This window comes from Myotis daubentonii, chromosome X, assembly GCF_963259705.1.
Source record: "Myotis daubentonii chromosome X, mMyoDau2.1, whole genome shotgun sequence".
NCBI classification, from domain to species: domain Eukaryota; kingdom Metazoa; phylum Chordata; class Mammalia; order Chiroptera; family Vespertilionidae; genus Myotis; species Myotis daubentonii.
In genome coordinates this window covers 70,670,285-70,683,099 of record NC_081861.1, presented here as the reverse complement: position 1 = coordinate 70,683,099, position 12,815 = coordinate 70,670,285, and the positions used below count along the sequence as shown (strand labels likewise).

The 12,815-nt window shown below is 42.3% G+C and overlaps 1 pseudogene; it reads right to left on the bottom strand.

The window, feature by feature from the left end:
* Positions 1–11,692: 11,692 nt before the first annotated feature.
* LOC132225093 (peroxiredoxin-1-like) lies at positions 11,693–12,506 on the bottom strand (annotated as a pseudogene).
* Between the last annotated feature and the right edge of the window lie 309 nt (positions 12,507–12,815).

Here is a 12,815-nt window from a genome sequence, read left to right as displayed (position 1 = left end):
GAAATCAACAAAGGACATGTGATGGCATGCATGTGGACAAAAGGGAATCCTCACACAGTGCTGGTGGGAATGCAGACTGGTGCACCCTCTCTGGAAAACAGTATAGAGTTTCCTCAAAAAATTAAAAATGGAACTCCCATTTGACCCAGCAATCCCACTTCTAGGAATATATCCCAAGAAACCAGAAACACCAATCAGAAAGTATATGTGCACACCTATGTTCATAGCAGCACAATTTACAATAGCTAAGATTTGGAATCAGCCTAAGTGCCCATCAGCAGATGAGTAGATTAAAAAACTTTGGCATATCTACACAATGGAATACTATGCAGCTGTAAAAAGGAAAGATCTCTTACCACTTCCAGCAGCATGGATGGGCCTGGAGAGCATTATGTCAAGCAAAATAAGTTAACCAGAGAAAGATAAGTATCACATGATCTCACTCATATGTGAAATATGATCAACAACATTAACTGATGAACAAAAATAAATACAGAGACATAGAAGCATGGAACAGACTGTCAAAAATCAGAGAGAAGGCAGGGGAGGGTGGGCAGGTAGGAAGAGATCAACCAATGATCTTGTATTTATATATGCATAACCCATGGATGCCGACAATAGGGTGGTCAAGGCCTGAGATGGGGGGCATAGGCTGGCTTGCAGAGGTCAATGGGGGAAAGAGTGGACATCTATAATAATAAAAGCATAATATGCTAATTAGACTGGACATCCAAACGACCTTCCAGACATCCTTCTGGACAAAGCCAGGGCTGCGTGGGCTGAGGCAAGCCGCTGTGGCTGTGAGGGCCGAACACCTTGCATGAATTTAGTGCATTGGGCCTCTAGTATGTAATACTTTCAACAATAAAGGTTTTAAAAAATATATTTTAAAAACAACTAAATCTATTCCAATCTTAGTTGCTAGACCACTCATCTTTACCAAGATTCTTTTCTGGAAGTCTTCTACACCTTTTTATACCCATTCAGATTTTTTAATTTGCATATTTTCTTTTTCTCATTCTGTAACAAACAACAATTTTACTTCCCTTATCAACTTTTTATACACAGTTATTCCCTTTCACCATTATTATTTCTAACTAACTTTAATTAAATATATTAATTAAAATTCTTACCCATCAGAATCCTAATTTTTAGTGAAAATTATGAAGTAAGTAATTGAGAACTGTTGAAGTAGCATTCTGTGAATTGGAAAATTTACAAATACATTTTATAATTTCCAGCAGTACACTTTTCCTAGTAGGAAATATTTTCAACTTTATACAAAAGATGTTTACTAATAGACATAGTTTTAGTTTATCTATAAAAGGAATCCAAATATGAATAAACCTGTATTCAGTATTTCATGTTTCAGTATTTTATTTTACTTAGAAATTAGGTTTTTGGATATCCAATGAATATCCACCATTTAACTTATCTCAGTATAACTTTAAGGTTTTAAATTAATTAAATGATTTTGGAAACTATTTTTTAAGTAGACATAACATAAAGCATAGTTATTGTTGATCAGTTTATTTATAAACTTTTAGCTTACATCTATTTAATTAACTGGTTCCTGACAATTATGTTTTTTTAATTTATTTTCTCAGGAATAGGAGATGAAGCTTCTGATATCCATGTATCCCTTCAAATAGTGTGGAGTTTCCAACTTTGTGTGGGTCATCCTATACAGTATAATAAAGAGCTAATATGCAAATGGTCATCATGACCTCACACCATCATGCCATAAGGGCTAAGACACTCAACACTGGGGAGAGAGGAATGGGGACCAGCCAGGTACAAATGAGCTCACGAGAGAAGAATGGGGACCAGCCAGACTGGCCCAGGAGAGAGACAAGCCACCCGCCCTGCAGTCCTGGGTGCCTGCGGCTGGCTGGAGGAGGGAATCCTGGGTCCCAAGTGTGGGACAAGGCAGAGGCAGTTGGGAGCAATCAGGCCAGCAGAGGAGCAGTTAGGGGTGATCAGGAAGGCAGGCAGAGGTGGTTAGGGGTGATCAGGCAAGCAGAGGTGGTTAGGGGTGATAAGAGAGGCAGGCAGGTGAGTGGTTAGGATCCAGCGATCCTGGATTGCGAGAGGCAGTCAGGCATTCCCCGAGGGGTCCTGGGTTAGAGAGGGTGCAGGCTGGGCTGAGGGACCCCCCCAACCTCCTGCATGAATTTTGTAATCTAGACCTCTGGTATCTTCATATATTAATATTTGGTTATCTCCAAACTCATGTTTCTCTTGCTTAAAAATAATCTCATATGCCAATAATTAAATATTTTTAAATGTTTACTTTATGATACAATTTCACACGTTATCTCATTTAATACATTATGAGCCATAAGGGGAGACACTATGATGATAATTCTTTTTATAGAAGGGAAAACAAGATTAAGTTACTTAACTGATGTAGGAATAGGTAAAAGCAGAAATTAAAACTGAGCAGTCAGATACCAAAGTTTGTATGCTCAGCCTTATTGCATAGTGTCTTTTAAATATCAGTCCTTGTGACAAAAAAATCATTAGATGGGGAAAGAGAAGCAGCCTAGGAATGGGGAAATTGAAGGTTAAATCCTGGCTTCTTCCTCTAGTACTTGAGTGAATTTGGTCAAATCACTTAATTCATTGAGTCTCAATTGTCTCATTTTTAAAATTAGAGGCCCGGTGCACAAAAATTTGTGCACTCGGGGGCGAGGGTGGTCCCTCAGCCCGACCTCTGCCTTCTTGCAGTCTAGGACCCCTCGGGAGATAACGACCTGCTGGCTTAGGCCTGAAACCGGGTGGCAGAGGGCAGGCCCAATCCCTAGGTGCAGCCTCTGGTCAGGCTCAGAGCAGGGCCGATTGGGGGGTTGGGGCACCGTCCTCTGTCACACTCAAGGCAGGGTCGATGGGGAGGTGGCTGCGCCACCCCCTGTCACTCACAGAGCAGGGCCCATCAGGGGAGTTGGGGCTCTGTACCCTGTCACGCACAGAACAGGGCCCATCAGGGGGTTGGGGTGCCGCCCTCTATCACCCAGAGAGCAGGGCTGATCAGGGGGTTGGGGCGCCGCCACTGTCACACTCAGGGCAGGGCCGATGGGGAGGTTATGGCTCTACCCCGTCACACAGAGAGCAGGGCCCGGCGGGGGGCGGGTTGGGGTGTCTCACCCTGTCACACACATAGCAGGGCCCATTAGCGGGTTGGGGCGCCGCACCCTGTCACACACAGAGCCGCAGGGCGATCAGGGAGTTGGGGAGCTCCCCCCTATCAGGCACAGAGCAGGGCTGATCAGGGTGTTGGGACGCCTTCCCCTGTCACGAACAGAGCAGTGTGGATAGGGAGGTTGTGGCCCTGCCCCCTGTCACACACAGAGCCGCAGGGTGATGAGGGGGTTTGTGCGCTGCCCCCTGTCATGCTTACCCCGGTGCCGGGAGGTCTCGCGGCTCCGCTGATCCCGGTGCTGGGAGGCATATTACCCTTTTACTATATAGGGTAGAGGCCTGGTGAATGGCTGGGTGCCGGCTGGTTTGCCCTGAAGGGTGTTCTGGATCAGGGTGGGGGTCCCCACTGGGGTGTCTGGCCAGCCTGGGTTAGGGGATGATGCCTGTTTGCAGCTGGTCACACATCCTTCAGGGTGGGGGTCCCCACTGGGGTGCCTGGCCAGCCTGGGTGAGGGGATGATGGCTGTTTGCAGCTGGTCACACACCCTTCAGGGTGGGGGTCCCCACTGGGGTGCCTGGCCAGTCTGGGTGAGGGGATGAGGGCTGTTTTCAGGCTGGGGGTGACTGAAGCTCCCAACTGCTCCTTTTTTTCTTTTCTTTTTCTTTTTTATTCTGGGCCAGCTTTAGCTTTGAGGCTTGGCTCCAGCTCTTAGGCCTCCGCTGCTGAAAGTAGGTTTCTGGCCTTTGCTTATAATGTTGCGATCCTGCTGGCTGAAGCCCGACGGACTAAAGCAGGTTTCTGGGGTTTTGTTTAGCTTCTATATTTGTTACATAGTTGCTTAGAGTTGCAGCTCAGAGGCCTGCAACGGCAGGCGGGGAACGTTGGAGTCCTCTGTCACTGAAGCAAGCAAGCCTCATGTTAGTTTCAAGCGGCCTGGCTGCTGGCCGCCATCTTGGCTGGCAGTTTATTTGAATATTTCCCTGATTAGCCAATGAGAAGGGTAGTGGTCGTATGCCAATTACCATGTTTCTCTTTTATTAGATAGGATGGGAAAATGTCTACTTTGTTTACTTCCCAGGATTGCTTTGAGGCTCAACACAGGATGTATATGAAAGAATTTTGAAAAGTATAATTTATGACATGAGAGTGAAGAATGTTTTCATGCCATAAATAATCAGTTTTATGCACTTTTTATGTCCTAGACACTATTACAAGACCTGGTGACACACGGCAGGGATATTGCTTGTTCTAGTGGCATTTGTAATCTGGGAGTGAATTGGTAAGCTCTAAGCAAACAGATAAGAAATAACTACACAGTTTTAGAAAGTGATCTGCACTGTAACAACAATAATACAGCCACATAAAACACAACAATAAGGTATGTGGGGAATCATCATCCAAGTTTAGAAAAAGTTAAAAATAGCACATTCAAATGCCTCAAAGTAAGAGTATGTTTATTGTGTTCTAAAATAGCAAAGAAGTTAATGTGGCTGAGTGAGAGTGAGCTAGCAGGTGAGCATCTATATATATATAAAAGCCTAAGTGACTGTCCAACCATTCAACCATTTGACTATTCGACCGTTCAACCAGTAGCTATGATGTGCAATGATCACCAGGGGGCAGACGCTCAATGCACAGGCATGGAAACTTGGAGCAGACTGATGAATCTCAGAGGGAAAGGGAGAGGGGGAAGGGTGGGAAGAAATTAAACGAAGATCTTATATGCATACTAGAGGCCCAGTGCACGGATTCATGCACTGGTGGGGTCCCTCAGCCTGACCTGTGGGGATCAGGCCAAAACTGTCAGTCCAACATCCCCTGTGGGGTCCTGATTTGTGAGAGGGTGCAGGACAGGCCAAGGTACCCCACTGGTGCATGGATTTAGGCCTCTAGTTGGAAATGTAGACTTGGGAAAAAGACAGAGTAAGGTCTTGTAATTCACTGTCTTAAATAAGTCTTGAAATTTCCCATTAAACAGCTAACTACCTTAAGTTGCCTTTCTTTTCTTTATTGTTTACAGTATTTTGCTGAAAAATTCTGTAACAGATAACATGAGCTTATTTGACTTTTTGTAAACCTAGATAGACTAAAAGTAATATATTTAATGGTTGTAACTTTAAATACATATCTGTTTTAATTAAACCAAAACTTAAAGTAGCTTTTATTTACCAAAGGTTATCCTAGATATACAAATTTGAAAACCATTTGGGTTACTTTCAATATTCCTGAGAGAAAACTTGATTTATACAATGATTTTTGTCTTTAAGCTAATTAAATACAGCTCTTTACAAATTATTTTTGGCAATACATCTGGAGATAGAAACAATTCACACATTTATGACATACATACATAGACATACATAAATATACATGACGGGTGCAAACAGTGATCTTGTAACTTTAATTGTAAAAGTTTAGCCATGGAACAGGTACCAATCATGCACAACTCACAAGTTTATAAAAGAAAAGTTGGATCCAAATTGTGTTTCTGGAAGATGAAATAAGTTAATATTACATGAGCTAATGTTTTTTAATTAATATTTGTGGAAAAGACATGGGATTGTTTTTATAAGCCTCGTTTTCATAATCGCCTTTCCTTTTTTCTTCCTTTTGACTAGAATTACCTTGGTTTTTAAAAGACCTGGTAGAATACTTACTAGTTCCCAGAGATACAGAACAAGGGAAGGGTGTCTCATCACCCTTCCTCCCCTCTTCCTTTCCCTTAGCCTGTATCATGACAGAGACAGGGGCTTGGCTGAGACCTGCACTGAGACAATGGTTATACTGACAACCTAGCCCAAGAACATGGAGTCAGTACATCAAACTTTGAAAAAAGAAGCCAGAGGTAAAGGTGGGATGGAGGAATAACAATGTGGACAATGAACACATGGGGCACCGCTCATCAAAATGCTGCTGTATTTATGAGAATCCTTGGGCCTTTGGTGAGAGCTCCACAGAGAGTGATGAGGAGGAAGAGGAGGGTTGTGGTCATACATGCTGTATACAGGGCCACTGCAAAGGATGGAGCTGTGAAACCACTGGATCAATCCTCATCACTTCTCCCTAGCCTCCTGATCCCTCAAAGCCTCCTTCAAAGCCAATGCAACCCTAAATTCCTCTCTCCCCCACTAGCCTGTGTCTGTCTGTCCCTGAATGTATTTATATGGCTACTTGGAAACTAAATCCATGGTTTGCTCATTCTCCAGCCCCCTTCTCTCTTCTCTTGTGCCTAATAGAGGGAAGAAGGTGAGGAGGCTGAGCAGAGAGCCTGGAAATCTGACTCACTGCTATTTTAGAACCCAGGCTTTTGGGTTGCCTCAGCCATTTGTTCTTTCCAATACCCATCCTCCTGTCTTTAGGAATTCAGGATTCTTGGTCCCAGTCTCTTCCCTTTGTTCTCACTGCCAAACTACCTGTCCTGGGATCCAGTTTTCTTGACTCCCTACACTCTGTACTTGAGCCTCAAACACTTATATTGGGGTTCCAACAGCCCCAGCTTTCACTGACAGGATCCCTGTCAGATTCCAGGCAATCTTGCCCCAGCTATGCTTGTTAATTCTGGATTAGAGTTCTTCAGTTAATCTATTTATATAATCTAAACACTTATTCCTTGCTTGTGGTATGTGAGCTGTTATGGGAGGTCTCCCAGCTTTTATGCTCCACTCCTTCCCACTTCTATCATGCCCTCAAGAGGAGTTGGGGAGAAAGAAAGTTTTTTATTTTTTTGTCTTTCTCTCCTTTAATGGAAAATGAGAAAATAAATAGTCATGTTCTCTTTTCACCCTTCTCATGTGATCTAGGATTTCTGACAAAGCTGACTTTGAGAGTGGTCTAGAGCCAACTATCTCCTCATCCTTTGGTCTTCAAGATTTGAAGACAGATCCAACATAGTATCAGTGAGAGGAAGGAAAAGGGAGCAAAGACATGGGGGGCATGTCCCTTACACTATACTCTCACCCCTTCCTTCATAGGCTTTGATGTTTGCCATTGAAGATGTCCAGCTCCCTTGGTCCTCTCCACACCTCACTGTAATCTGAATATCATTCTCCAGACCTTTTGCCACACACACTTGAAGAGGTCAATCAAATTCATAACACCATGGAAATCTCATTTATTGCTACAAATGCACAAAATAATAACCTAACATCATACACGCTCACAGAAAGTGTTGAGAGAGAGAAAAATAAAACAAAACACCAACCTAGAATTCTGTACCCAGGAAAATTATCCCTCAAAAAAGAAGGTGAAATAAAGACTTGCTCAGTTTATTATTGTAATAATCTTGTTAATATTAGTAAAAGAAATAAAGCTAAAGAAAGTCACATATTATAACTATGGTCATCTGGGAAGCCTAATCATGAAGCTAAAGCTTCATGTTCTCCAGGGAACCACTCACTGATCCATTCCCTGCAGAACACTGGGGGAAAGCATCAAACTAAGGGGAGATAGGCATGTGTGCAGTGAAGTTGGGATGATGTAGGAAAGGTGCTTGCTTGTCAGTTTAGCCTGGGGAAAAATGGATTGGCTAGTGGGTGGACACCATCAGAAGTGCACAATATCTTGGAAAGTTCATTGGTTAGTTTGAAGAAGCTCATGGTTAAAATCCCCAGACAAAAAGCTCCCTCTCCCTTCTTCTCTCTTGCTTAATGACCTGAACTTGCCCATGGGTTCCTGCATTTCCCCTCCATAGCCACATGTGCCTAGCCATGCTAATATCACATGTAGGATGCTGGACTGGACTATACTTTAACATGGAGCAAAAATATGGTCAGTGGCCTTTATTCTGTCCCTGATGAAATCAAGATTGGACTTTTCCGTGTTGGGGCAGACAGAGATGAGACTTTGGGGAACCTCCTTAATTTTACATCATCAATAAAAGTTTCCATGAAACCCCATTCTTTGTGTGGGGGGCGGGGGAGCTGGGAGAAGGCTCAGAAAATTCACTGATAACACTCAGACAAACAAAGATTGAGGGAATTTGTTACCAGTGGGTTTTTCTTAAAAGAAATGTTACAAGAAATAATTTAGAGAAAATGAAAATAAAATAGGTCAGAAACTCAGATCTACATCAAAGAAGAATAACATGAAGGTAAAATTAACACTTTAATATTTCTTATTCTTTTTTTAAAAAAATCTCCAAAGCAACATTTAGTTACTCATTGAATTCCAAAACGTTTAATTTAGAAGTCTGACATTTCAATGATTACCCCCATCTTGGTTGACATGGATGACACACATGGTGTAAAAATAAATTCATTATTCTTAAACAATCCTAACCAAAAAAAAATATTATAGCTTCAAAACTTTAGATACATTGCATTGAAGAGAAGGTTTATGCACATCATAATTTAGAGGCAAAACAGCTCTAGCTGGTTTGGCTCAGTGGATAGAGTGTCAGCCTGGGGACTGAAAGGTCCTGGGTATAATTCTGGTTAAGGGCACAAGCCCCGGGTTGTGGGCTCCATCCCCATTGAGGGGTGTGCAGGAGGCTGCTGTTCAATGATTCTCTCTCATCTTTGATCTCTCTCTCTCTCTCTCTCTCTCTCTCTCTCTCTCTCTCTCCCTCCCTCCTCTCCCTTCTTCTCTGAAATCAATAAAAATATATTTAAAGAGGCAAAACAAAATGTTGCTGATGGAAAGAAGCACGTGGTCTCTGTATCAGCTGTCTTTAACAGTCTTCCATTACCTTAAAAAATATGGGGAAGGGGTGAATTCATTTTTGCATGCACAAGATGTACTGCTTAACAAAACATTATAAGCTCATTTTAAATGGATGATGTAAGTATCATTGTAGCTCGTTTTGGTTAATTCTCCTTTCTAAACTCCCCATTGATTTCAGCAGGGTTTCACAAAGATCAAAAGGCATAGTAAAATGCCTCATTTAGGGCACACTTGTCTGCACAATTTGAAAAGAGAGCTCCTGTGTCCTAAAAGGAACCATCAATTCAGGAATGCCCAAGTTGGTGAGGAGGCAACCACCTCAGAGATGTCACACTTATTCTTATTTGATCTAACAGATAATAGTCTGTTCAAAATAACAATAGCAACAATGCATTTTACTTTGTATTCTATGTACATATCATATAGAGAATATCCCCCAAAATTGTAAACACACTTTAACAGCAGATAGTTTAATTTTTAAAATCAAATGTATTTTAATAAATACTGCCTTTATAATTATTCAAAGTGAGTGGATACATTTTTTGGAACACCCTATAATTTATGTATGTACATATAAGTGAAATAAATGACAGTGATGCTACAGAGACAGGAGAAAGGAATTAGAATTATTTTTTACTATAAGGTATTCACACTACCTGTGAAGTGGTATAGTGTTACTTGAAAATAACTTGGACTAGTAACAAATTAAAACAAATTATAGCCTCAGTTCTCGGGATCCTAACATGGTGCTCAGCAGGACTGCAGTAAGGGAGAGAGCATGAGTATGGGAGTGAGAGAGGAGTGTGTGGACATGTGCAGTGTGTGTGGGTGAGTGAGGGACAGTTAGATCTTGCAGGAGTCACAGGGACCGGAAGATTGGGCTCTCCTGGACAGGGAGCCCCTGCTACCGCCACAGGCACTCCTAGGCTGAGCACAGCTTAGGGGCGGAGCACTCACTATCTTGAAGGGGGGAACAGTGGAGGGCAGGAGCATAGCCACACAAAACCCAATCTTCCCTCAGACGCTACCTGGAACCCATACAGTGAGTCGCTCACCATCCATAACTCATGAGGGATCACAACCGTGCCCCTGCAGTGAGTGGCACTCTACTTTGCCACAGGTTCCCAGATGTCTCCAGTGACTATAGGCCAGAGAGAACTACACATGATGCCTACCACGCCGGAGCTCCAAGATCTATGATTTCAGGCCCCATGTTCCAGGATCCCATGCTGTGAGTGCAAGATAGAGGGACCCCACACCCCTCCCAGGCCAGACGCCAGGACTGTGCTGATGAGTGCATATGGGGGAAACCTGGCCCAAAACCCTGCATAGCACCTGGGAACATGCCCATGGGTTGAGCCAGAGGGTCCTAGGCCACTACCCTGTTGCAGGCACTGGGGCCACACATTGAATTGCATGCCAGAGGGCTCTGGTACCTCACAGGGAGTCACACACCAGGGGAACTGTGCACCCCCACAGACCCCAGCAGACAAATGAGGAACCAATTCCATGGAGGAAAGAAATACAACTCAGAGAAAGACGTGAGACTTAAGGAAGACTCTGCCTCTGGGTTAAGGAGTCCAGAACCATTGGACCATTAGGGGTTTCAACTCTTGGACCTCAAGCAGTTTGCCCAGGGCCAGAAAGTGACAGCAACTCACATTACATAGAAACAAATTCAAAAAGACAGCAAAAGGGGGAAGACAAAGAAACAATCCCCAAAGAAAAGAAAAGGAGGAATTGCCAGAAAAGGAAATAAATGAAATGGAGGCAAGCAATTTGTCAGATAAAGAATTCAGAGTAATGGTTATAAGGATGATCAAAAATCTGGATAGGAAATTTACCAACATGTGTAAGAATTAAGAGGAAATGAAAAATGATATAGCTATAATAGAGAATGCAATGGAAGGTTTCAACAGTAGACTAGAAGTCGAGGACCAAATTAGCGAGTTAGATGACAGGGTAGAAAAACACCCAATCTGAACAGCAATTGAAAAAAAATTAAAAAGCAGAAGGAGAGTTTAAGGGAAATTTGAGACAATGTGAAACAAAGCAACATCTGCATAATAGGGAAGCCAGAAGGAATAGAAGTTGAGCAAGCAATATAAAACCTATTTGAAGAAATAATGACAGAAAACGTCCCTGACTTGAGGGGAAAAAAGTCACACAAGCACAGAAATTCCCAAAGAGGATGAACCCAAAAAGACCCAAACAAAAACAGGTTGTAATTACAATGGCAATCATTAATGCCAAAGAAAGAATCTTAAGGGATGCAAAAGAGAGACAGGAAATTACCTACAAGGAATCTCCCATTAGACCATCAAATGATTTCTCAACAGAAATGCATCAGGACAGAAGGGAATGGAATGAAATATACAAAGTAATGAAAAGGAAGGTAATCAATCCAAGACTACTCAATCCAGCAAGGCTATCATTCAAAATTGAAGGGGAAATCAGAAGCTCTGCAGACAAAAACAGGCTAAGGGAGTTAATTTCCACCAAACCAGCAAAGCAAGAAATCCTAAAGGGACTGGTATAAGAAGTAGGAATAGGAAAAAAAGGAGAAACACTACCATAAAAGAAAAGGCAACAAACAAGGACCTATCAATAATAACCTTAAACATAAATGGATTAAATGCTGGAATCAAAGACATAGGGTAGCTGAATGGAAGAGAAAACATGACCCATATATATGCTGTCTACATGAGACCTTCCTCAGAGCTAAGGACTCAAACAGATTGAAAGTGAAGGGGTGAACAAAATTCTTCAGGAAAATGAAAAAAAAAAGCTGGGGTAGCAATACTTACATCTGACAAAATATACCTCAATGTGAAGGCCATAACAAAAGACAAGGAAGGCTATTTCTGCTATTTCTTTCTTTTTTCCCCCCTCAGTTCAAGTTTAATAGAAACTACAAAAGATCAAAGGTGATGTCCCACTACTGTTCACATTAGATAATTTCCTCTAGAGGAAGTATGGCTGATCCTCCTCAAACCCTACAGGAAAAGCCACATCTGGGCTAAGTCTAAGATCTTGTTTTAAGCATGACACTAGTAAAAGAGAGGTTCTGTTCTCATGGCTGTACATTGCCACATGACCAGTGCTCACTTCTGCTTAGAGAAATATTCTTTGCTCTTCTGAAAATCAGGCTTGATGGTATCACTGCCAGGTTTTCAACCAGCTCGGCACACTTTCCCATGTTTGTCATTGAACTGGAAAGCCTGAACTAGTCTCACAGTCTTATCCACAGAGCGGCCAATAGGAAGTTCATTCATAATGATCTGGCAAAGGACACCTTTATCATCAATGATAAAGAGGCCCCTGAATGAGATGCCGTCATCAGCCTTTAAGACCCCATAGTCCTGAGCAATGGTGCACTTGGGGTATGACACCAAGGCGATGTTCATGACTCCCAATCCTCCTTGTTTCTTGGGTGTGTTGATTCATGCCAGGTGACAGAATTCAGAATATACAGAAGCACCAATCACTTGGCAGTTGAGTTCCATAAATTCTTCTGCCCTATCACTGGAAGCAATGATCTCCATGGGGCACACAAAGGTAAATTCAAGAGGGTAAAAGAAGAACACCACATATTTTCCTTTTTAGTCAGAGAGGCTGATATCTTTCAACTGACCATCTGGCATAACAGCTGTGGCTTTCAAGTGGGGGCAGGGTGCCTGATTTTAGCATTTCTTAAAAACATCTTGCTTTCAGCAACACTGAGGCAAAGGTGGCAAAACCAGTTAAACAGGAAGAAGACTCACGAAAACCTATTTCTGCTATTTCTCAATACTAAATGAATCAATACAACAAAAGAATATAACTCTGGTAAACATATATGCACCCAATACAGGACCACACAAATACATAAAAAAAATCTGGAAGATATCAAGGGAGAGGTCAACAGCAAGACAATCACAATAGGTGACTATAATACCCCATTGACATCACTGGATAAATCTTCTAGACAAAAATTTAGCAAAGAAAAAGCAAACCTAAATGACTCAAAACA